The following is a 10,351-nucleotide window of genomic DNA, read 5'->3' as shown; positions in this document are numbered from 1 at the left end:
CCATTTGTAGTGCCACAGGTAGCGTGGCCCAGTTTCCAGAACCTCAAAAATCCCAGCGCCAGGGCTAGAGCCCCATGCTATCCTAGATGCTGGGTGACCGGAAAGTATCCTACTTTGTCTAGGACAAGGTTATTTCGATCCAAGACGCCCCCAACTCGTATAAAAGCAAGTCTAAACCTATTTTGGAGGGGGTGACGTCACTTTGAGAGGAAAACGCAAGCACGGAACACTCGGGGAGCAAGGATTCTCAGTTTTTCTTTCTCTTTCCTTCCTTTAATCTCATATTTTATTAGTTCTAGAGTTTTGGGTGCTACATGAACGTTGTAGTTTGAAGCTTGAATTGTTTTTATTATTTTATCATATTGGTTTATTTATTCAATCTTGCACTTAAATATTTGATTGCTTGATCACCAATTAAATACTATCTACGAATCTAGGATTGAACTCGGAAGAGGGAATTCTAGATTGCATATAAGATTGAGTAGAGCAAGATCTTGAACTTGAGCATCGAGAACAGATTTGCGGTAAGGATAGGAATATACCTAATCGCATTGCTTGGTTATTATACATGAATTATTAATGTGTTTTTGTTAGTCCTAATTCCATAGGAATATAGGCGTTAGGTTTAGCTTGAATAGGCGAGTAGGAATTCGGGAGGATACTACGAGTAATATTAACCATGTCAATCAATAAACCAAATAAATTAATTAAACAATTTAAGTGAAAGACTCAACGGGATTGTTAGTCAACCCATAGATCTAGAATATTGTCTCTCGTTAAATTCGCGTCTACTTTCGCCGACTTGGTTTCTGTAATTTCTTAGTTTGTTACTCTAAATTAGTTTGAGTTAATTATTCATACTTTAGGATTCGCTTGAATAAATTAATTATTTGGGTTTAATTTGGTTGATAGTAAATCACAAGCCCTTGTGAGTACGATATCTGGATTTACAATCCTATATTACTTTTATAACCACGTATACTTACATATGCGTATGGAAGTAACGAGTTTTTGGTGTCGTTGCCAAGGACATAGAAATTAACTATTTTACTAGATTAGATTTTTTACTTTTGGTCTATTCAAATTTTTTTTAGTTTAATATTTTATTATTTTTGTTGACATGGCATCTTGAAATGAGAATTGGTCAAATATTGGTTATTCTTATTTTGGTAATCCTTGTCCATATTGTGGAGCACCGTACTTGTGGCAAAATTGTGACAGAGTTGAGCGAACCATCTCAATCTTTTGCATGAAATATTTGTAATGTGTATTGTGGTCAAGGTGGACATTGGAATTGTTGTCCTAATTCTTATTATCCTTCTCTGAGCTCTTATTATGATTTTTCTAATAGTGTTTATAAGTTTGATAGGAGCAATGAAGTGGAGGATGTGGAACGCGTTGCTCGTATTATGGACATGGTGAGGCAAGTAGTTGAGCAACAAAATGAAATTCAAAAAAGGACTACCTTAGAAATCAGAGTATCGTAGGCTAAAATAAAAGAATTAATGGCCAATTTTCAAGAAGAACCTCAACTCGACGACGAGAGCGAGTTCCCACAAGAAGATAATTTTGAAGAAACAGATATAGTGAGGCAATCTTGGCTAGAGGAACAAACTCAACTGATAATATTTTACGGGGTTCTATGTAATGGTCTTTCAAGTATGGCAGAACAACTGATAGAAGGAAGAACTGAACTTAGGCAGGAGATAGACCAATTTGGCTCAGATATTCATGACTTGCAGGCTCAATTGAATAAAAAAGTTGAGGCGTCCGAAGCCCAACAACAAATTGTTGTGGATACTGGCCAACTTCTAGAGCAAAAAGAGGACTTCCAACTATTCGACCAAAATATTATTAATGATGCCAAGTTTGATGAAGTATGCAAAAGTGAAGCGATTCTAGAGTTGGAGCACATTGGACCTCATTCTAACCAATTTTCAACATTGTGCTTGGTTGGTAATACGAGAATTGATCCATTTGAGCCTATGGAGGAGTCTATGAATGGGGAACAAAGTGCATATATTCTGAAATTTGTGATGTCAAGGAGACAAAATGACATCCCTCACTTAAGGGCCAAGAAGTGCAAGATGTGATATTCATTGCGTAGTTCCTTTATTTTCACACCACCATTCCAGGAACGTGACAGAAAAATTGATGCAAAATTGGGAGCGCAATTCATATTCTCAAAGTGGAAGGAAAAGTGGTGAAACTGATGGCGTCGTGCCGCGACTATAAATAAGGCACTTATTGGGAGGCAACCCAGCCTGTATTTTTTTTTATAATGTCATGTCTTGTTTTGATTTTGTTTTGCAGATTAGGGGAAGTTTGAGTACCCGAAGTTGTAGTTGAGGATCAAGTTTGAGCTTAAGTGTGGGGTCGTCTCGACCCTTAATATGGAGGATAATGTTGCTAGCTAGGCCCTAGAGGGTCTCAGGGAGTGTTTCTCATCCTTATTTTAATATTTTTCTCTTTGATTCATGCATCGAGGACTATGCAGAATATAAGTGTGGGGTGAGAGAATTACTTTATGTGTAGTGTAATTGTATAAATATTGTCATTATTTTTCTTAGCATAGAGTAGTAGACAAATTAAAAAAACAGAAAAAGTTCGAACTTTTCCCGACGATGGATCATTTGGATAATTTCTCTTGAGGGATTAAAGTCTAATTAAAAACACCAAAAAGATTTTTGCTTCTTAGGATAGTTAGGTAGGATCCCTTTGTTTTTCTTTGGGCGTCGGTTCTTTTCCAAGGGTGTAGCTCGAATCGGGTACTTTAATTTTTTTAGGAGTAGGTTAGGAAGAAACTGAGTTGCTCTGAGGTACCTATTAACGTGTTTGGTGCTGGCACATTAGGCTATGGCATGCGCTATGTCTTCCCGTACATTTGATTTGAATTGTGATACCTGAGTAAAATAAAATAGCCTACTATGTGGCGTCTTTTCTCAGTTGTTTGACTTGTATGCCACATAGTACAATATTGCTTAAAAATTCTCAATTAGATGTGCTTGCTTGACTTGATAATTGAACAAAACCGTCTTAATTGAGTCATGTGCAATGTGTGTGTGATGAATTATGATTTTCTGTGCTATCATATGTAGTCTAGAACTTACCTCGTGTGTTAATCAAAGCAAAATCAGTAAGTTGTGCTAGTCTAGGAGATAATGTAGGCGTTTCTTGCTTGATCATAGATGTGCTTATCAATTAAAAATAAAAATTTTCGTTGCTAGCCCCTTTGAGCATATAGACCTTTTCTTTGGCACTCACTGTCACGACTCTAAAACCGACCCGATCGTGATGACGCCTATCGTGAAACTACGCCAGCCGACACAATTCCCGAATTTAACCATTATTCAATAAAAGTCATTTTTAAGCCTTTAATTAATCAAATATCTCGTAATGTAAATCTAAATGGACAGTGCAAAATAAATACACAAGCCTGACATCGGGGTGTCACAAGTCACGAGCATCTACAAAGGTCAAAATACAATGAAGAGTCTAAAAATATCCTAAATACAATATAAGGAAGACAGGAGGGAGAAAAACAAGTTGCGAACATCGGGAAGCTATCTTGCTAACTCCGATGACTCTGCCACTGAGCAATCAACACCCGCTACCGGGTTCAAAATTTTCTGAATCTGCACACAAGGTACAGGGAAGTAATGTGAGTACGCCAACTCAATAAATAATAAAAGTAAATGAAAGCTGAGTAGTAAGAAAACACGTAAGACACAGCATAACGCTACAGCAAATGCAGTACATTTCTAAAATAGTACAGAAATCATTTTCTTCGTAAATCAAGCTCAGTTTCAGTAAACCCTTTTAAAACAACTTTCAATAATTTCAAACGAGTGATAAAAACAGTGAGTAAAAAAACGCTAGAAACGTAAACAGCCCCTCGGGCAAAAACATGCACCACAAACTGCCCCTCGGGCATAATATCAACAGAACCAGCCCCTTAAGGTACCTCACAATCACTTGTAATCAGCCCTTCGGGCATAACATGAATCAAGAATAGCCCATCGGACATCAATATGAAACAACAACAGCCCTTCGGGTTACAACATATCACTCACACTAGGTATCCGCGCTCACTGGAGGTGTGCAGACTCCGGGATGGGCTCTTTACCGCCCAAAAACAATAACAAGTCATCTCGTGGCTTAATCAAACAGGCACTCAGCCTCATAACAACAAGCCACCTCGTGGCATAAATCAATCAGGCCCTCGGCCTCACAGCATCATGAATCCATAATAACCTGCTGCGGCATGCAGGCCGATCCCATAATATCCTAACAACACATGCCATTAGTCTCACTCAGTCAGAATCCTCTCAAGCCACTCGGGCAATAGTAAAACAAGATGCTCAGCCCAAAATATCATTTAAAAGATCAAAACGGAGTAAATACTGCTGAGTTATGAAAATAGTAAAGCACAGCATAACTGAGTACAGATATTAAGTCAAAACAGTGAAGAATAGTAGTAAAAAGCCCCTAAGGGTCAAAAATAGTTGGCACGAGACCCAAATATGGCATTCAGCCCAAAACATGGTAATACTTTCCAAAATACAATGATATCAAACAGTATTCAATCAAATACGCAGCAGTCGCACGAGACGAACCGAGTCACAATCCCCAACAGTGCACGAACTCACGCTCATCATCTAGCGTGCGCATCACCTCAAAGTAGCACAACGATGTAAAATCCGGGGTTTCATACCCTCAGGACAATATTTACAATCATTACTTACCTCAAACCGATCCAAACTCTAGCCCGCGATGCTTTTGCCTCTCGAATCAGCCTTCAAATGCTCTAAATCTAACCAAAATCAGTATATTATCATCAATATATGCTAAAGGAACAAAGTCCAAGCGAAAATCATCAAATTACATTAAAAATTCCGAAATTGGCCAAATCCGACTCGGGGCCCACGTCTCGGAATCCGATAAAAATCACAAAATCCGATAACTCATTTAACCACGAGTCCAATCATACCAAAATTACTAAATTTCGATAATAATTCAGCTTCCAAATCTTATTTTCAAATCTCTAGGTCCAAATCCCCAATTTACACCTCAAAAACATGTAATCTAGTTGGATTATTCGATGACAATTCAATATTATGGAGTAGAAATGATCACAAGTGACTTATCTCAAGATTTCTCATGACTTCTCGCTCAAAAATCGCCCCAAGCTGCGTTCTTTTCGTCCAAAATGTGATAATGAGCTAAAAAACAAGACAGCTCAATAAAACACGATTCTGATCACTAAAAGCCTTATTCCCGTCGCGACAAGTGCCAAATCTGGTCAGGAAAGGTGCGCACCAGATCCTATTGCACCAGCAATATTTATTTTCACTAAAAAGGCTCTAACTCCACCATACGAACTCGGAATTCGATGATTCTTGTTCTTATGAGTCACAAATAATAATACAAACATAGTCCTTCAATCGAAACTCAATTCAGAGCTCATTTGCTCAGTGCGATACCCATTTCGTTCGTTAAATAATTAACTCATGTTTCGCGTCAAAAACTCAATCGCGACTAGATGAAATTAGACTAAACTTTCCAGATCACTCCTATAATTCATTATCAAAATTCTGGAAGTCTCGAAATCAAATTTCGATCTCTAGAACTAAAGTAGAACTTTGGATCATTACATGCTTATGCTCAAAACGGTAAAATCTTCCAAAAACTCTTCCAAAACTTATCCAAGCCTCATGGGACCTCGACCAAACATGCCAACACACCCCATAACATCATTCAAACTTGTTCCAACCTTCGAAACGCTCAAATCAATATCAAAACATTGAATCACCCTCAAATTTAAACCTAAGAATTTTAAAACTTCCGAATTCGATCAAAAAGTCTATCAAAACTCGTCCGAATGACCTGAAATTTTGCACACACGTCACAAAAGATACAACAGACCTACTCCAATTTCTGGAATTTCATTCCGACCCTGATATCAAAATTTCCACTGTCGACCAAAAAAGGCCAAATTTTCAATTTCGCCAATTCGATCCTAAATCTACCACGGACCTCCAAAATATATTTCGGACGCCTCCCAAGTCCAAAATCATCTAACGGAGCTAACCAAATCATAGAAATCCAAATCCAAGATCGAATATTAAAAAGTCAAAACTTGGTCAAACCTTTCAAATTTAAAGCTTCAAACTGAGTTGTCTTCCAAATCTATTCTGATTATCCTGAAAACCAAAATCGACGATTTACATAGGTTATAATACATCATACGGGGCTAGTTATGCCCGAGAACTAGCGAGCGAAGTGCAAATGATCAAAACCGATCGGGTCGTTACATCCTCCCCCACTTAAACATACGTTCGTCCTCGAACGTGCCCAGAGTTGTTTTGAAAACTATCAAATCGCTGGTAACCTTACCATGCACATACCAGGGGGTGATCTCACGTCACCCTATCCCATATAGGTCTGGTAACACAACATAACTGAAATTTCACAATTCATCATAGCCCATAACCTTAGAATCAATTTTCCACTTCCGAAATTGTCTATAAGATCAGAATCTCACATCTACAAACTGAATAAGTCTGAACACGCTGTATCAAGCTATAACCGCAATCCAAGATGAAAATCACATGATATATCGCACAACTCAAACACTCATAGCGATAACTTCTAATCACATCAGCTGCTCAAACAACCCAATTTCGGTAATAAACCTCTTATCAAACCAAAGCCTCATTCCAACATTTTTGTATACTGCCAATGATGAATGAAACATGTAGAAAGTCATAACCATTCCTCAGATCAACCATTCATGAAGCCACTTCTCCCTTGGCAAGGACCATAGCAGATTTCTGAACCGAACATCGATATTATCTTTCCAACACGCTGAAACCAAATCTATTTGTATTCATTCTAGATCCCAACGATATCATCCAATCCAACACAACTACTCGGGTGACATGACACATCAATACAATCTAAAGCCACAACTCGTGCAATCCGCACGTCGATAAGCAACAATCCGAACGTACTCAAATCATGAAAAATGACTCAAATGAAAGAGTTGTACCGCAAGCTCACCAGTACCACCACAACAAAATGCTGAGAACCCATCACACGACGTAGAACTAGAACACACGAATCTATCCAGTAGGATCATACCACCACCTAGCTTCGCTCCAATGCGCGACCCCATCCAAACACTAGTCCACATAAAACACCTCAAGTCATTATGCTCCAATCGACAACCACGTGCAATTTGATGTCTATAACTAAAGCAAATCATCATAATCACGGCAAAGTAATTGACATAACATTACACAAACCCGAAAGGACACAACCGATACGTCATCCGCCGAGCAATACCCAACATTCTTCCTGCTCGAATTCCACTGAGAGACTCCAATAAAACCGTACCACATGTGCCTATAACCAACAAATCTCAACGCCTCACAACACGTAAAGGTAACTCATAGATCTCCCCAAGTCACTAATAAGCTCAACAACAATCGAATCAACACATCCCTCAACAATACAACTCGGAGTCAACCAAGCCGACTCAAGTTAGAACACACATGCACATTGGCCTACCAATGAACCCCTTTATCAAGGAGTCCCTGAAGCTGCTCCTTCAACTCCTTTAACTCTGTCGGTGCCATACAATACGGTGTCCGGCACCCAATCAATACCGAAATCAACAACCCTGTCCGACATGTCTGGCAGCAAGAAACACATCTGGAAAATCCCTCACCACCAGAACTAAATCAATAGTAGGAGTCTCTGCACTGACATCCATCACGAAGGCCCAAATAAGAAAGGCAACTCTTTCCAACCATCCGCTGGGTCTTCAAAAATGAAATCACCTTACTGGAAACATAATCCGTCGAACTTCGTCATTCAATCCGTGGCATCCGCGGCATTGCCAACGTCGTCGTCATAGCGCAACAGTCCAGAATAACACGACACTAAGACAACCGGTCCATACCCAATATCACATCCAACATCTAACATACCCAGCTGTCACACCTCCTTTTTACACCCGAGAGTATACAAGGTAGTTTTTCCAATTAAAGTGACATTAATCGAAATGGAATTATTGTATTTATTTTTCAGAGTCGCCACTTGGGATAATTTATGGTTTCCCAAGTCACCGGTTTATTTTAAATCTCAAATCAAGGAAATTCGACTTTATTTAAAAGTCTGCGACGTCAGAAATTCTAGATAAGGAATTCTGTTAACCCGGGAGAAGGTGTTAGACATTCCCGGATTTCGTGGTTCTAGCACAGTCGCTTAAACTATTAATAATTGGCCTATTATCTGATTTACTACACATTTTAAACCTATTGTGCATTTTTAGCTTTATAATCGCTTTTATTTAATTTAACCGCTTTTAGGATTTATGGACTTATTTCTTGAACAAGTTACGATTATCGTACACTTGTTTGTTTTGGAACACACCGCAAACCACGCTACATGAAATGCACATGCGATTCGCGACATGTTTACTTTTATTAATATTCAAAGTTGTTATGATCGGGTCACATGAAATGCACACCCGAATTGAGATTAGGTATCACGAGCATGCCACGGAAACCGTACCCATAGCCGTGATGATTTATTTAATTAACGCAGTTAAAGCAAGCTACGATGTTTATGATTTATTCTTTCTAAGTTTGAGATTATTGCGAGGCCAAGAGTTTATACACATAGGTTTATTGAAATAAAAGAGCTTATTGCTTTCAAAGGATTGCTTGCGTCTTTACCAATTCATTTGCTGCAAAATTTAATGTTTCTTTATTCAACTTCAACGTGGTCTAGGTCATACACCCTACTGTCCATATATACGTATGCATATACAATATATTCATGTCCCATTATTAACAAGGTGCAATTTTAAAGGAAACTTCTCTATTACAAAATAATTTTCAAACATGTATCCTTTCATGTCACCACTATTATCTTTACATTACAAATCATAAATATTTAAAGTATTCCAAAAACAAAACTAAGCACGGTAACCTTCAAAATCCAAACACCCAAAATTTCAAATCAAAGGAAATGTACCAGCGCATGTAAGATAACTAATATGGCCACAATTTATTTAAGCATAATCTCCAAAGCTAGTACAAAATAAAGTGCAAAATGAGAATCTGACTTTAGGAGTTTAAGAAATGGACCGAGTAAATCATGACAGGAAACTAACTGAGTAAGATATTGGACCCTTTTGTTTAAGTGTCTTTACACTTAAATGTTTGTTAGAGATGTGAGTTGTAGAATTCATCTGATATATTCAATATGTGATCCATACATAATAACTACAAAGCGAAGGTTATTGATGTGGCAATTCCACTCTTTCGCTCATGCTCAACGATTACTAGTGGTTTAATCCTTTTAGGAACAAAAGTTATTAATGATGTGTGAGAAAGCAGACTATCCACAAGGTAATTACATGTTGCGTCTGGAGTCTATAACCAAAAAGAAAGTATTTCAGTACAAGTTCAAGGTCAAATAAAAGAATTATAAAGAGTCGAGACCATGCACCCAACAAGCAGACAACAATAGTTTTTAATGTTTTAGTAAAAAAATGGAAAGAGTAAGAATCACATTATTTTATAACAAAACAATGGCAAGAAACTGACCGAGTAAAGGTCCAATAACAGAGGATTTGAATCTCAAGCCCAGCAGAGAAGAACATCAGCAAAATAACTCAACCAAACCCAGAAAATCAACGCCAAGCCAAGAGAAATCGATGCCAGTCCCTCTAATTCCAGCTTTCTTCTTCTTTTTGTTTTTGATTTTTGTTTGGAACTCTTTTTATCGGATTTAGATCTGTTTGATTTTCTTTGAGATTTTGAAAAATTTGTTTTTCAAATCTTTGGTGTTTCTCTGTGTGTATCTTCCGTTTGAGAGTGAGAGTGAGACTCAATGGAGGAAGAAGAGGGAATGAAAGCTTGATTTTTTGGAGAAGATTTTCGCTCCTCTCTTTGCACCGCTTCTCTGTATTTTTGTAAGGGTGTGGTCCGATTCTTCTTAGGTCCAAGATGTGTCTTTAGGTGTTTAGGGTAGGGTTTTAAGTAGAGGGGGTTTGGGCCGGTTCGGGTCGGGTCAGGTAAGGGTTGATTTGGGCTTGAAAGGATTTGAGTCTTAAAAATTAATTAGGTCATTTTAGGAATTGATCCAATTTTAAAAAAAATAAAATCAAAATATATTTTTCCTATTTTCTTTTTCTTTATTTTTTTTCTTTTTCTTTTATTTAATTAATTAAAATCCTAAATTAATCTATTTTATAGATATTAAAATTATTTATCTATTTTTAACATTAAAACAACTAATTAACTTATAACTAAAAAATGTTAATTTTAAAGGCTAA

The 10,351-nt window shown here is 37.6% G+C and overlaps 1 long non-coding RNA gene across 1 annotated transcript; it reads right to left on the bottom strand.

Annotated features, from left to right (window-relative positions):
• Positions 1-3,330: 3,330 nt before the first annotated feature.
• LOC104243192 (uncharacterized) lies at positions 3,331-10,024 on the bottom strand. Its single transcript, XR_715150.2, has 2 exons — positions 9,621-10,024; positions 3,331-3,635 (listed from the first exon to the last, which is right to left on the bottom strand). It is a non-coding gene; the product is annotated as an uncharacterized lncRNA (long non-coding RNA).
• Between the last annotated feature and the right edge of the window lie 327 nt (positions 10,025-10,351).

Source organism: Nicotiana sylvestris, chromosome 8 (genome assembly GCF_000393655.2).
Source record: "Nicotiana sylvestris chromosome 8, ASM39365v2, whole genome shotgun sequence".
In the NCBI taxonomy this organism is placed as follows: domain Eukaryota; kingdom Viridiplantae; phylum Streptophyta; class Magnoliopsida; order Solanales; family Solanaceae; genus Nicotiana; species Nicotiana sylvestris.
The sequence above is the reverse complement of the archived record's forward strand: the minus strand, read 5'-3'. Positions and strand labels throughout refer to the sequence as shown.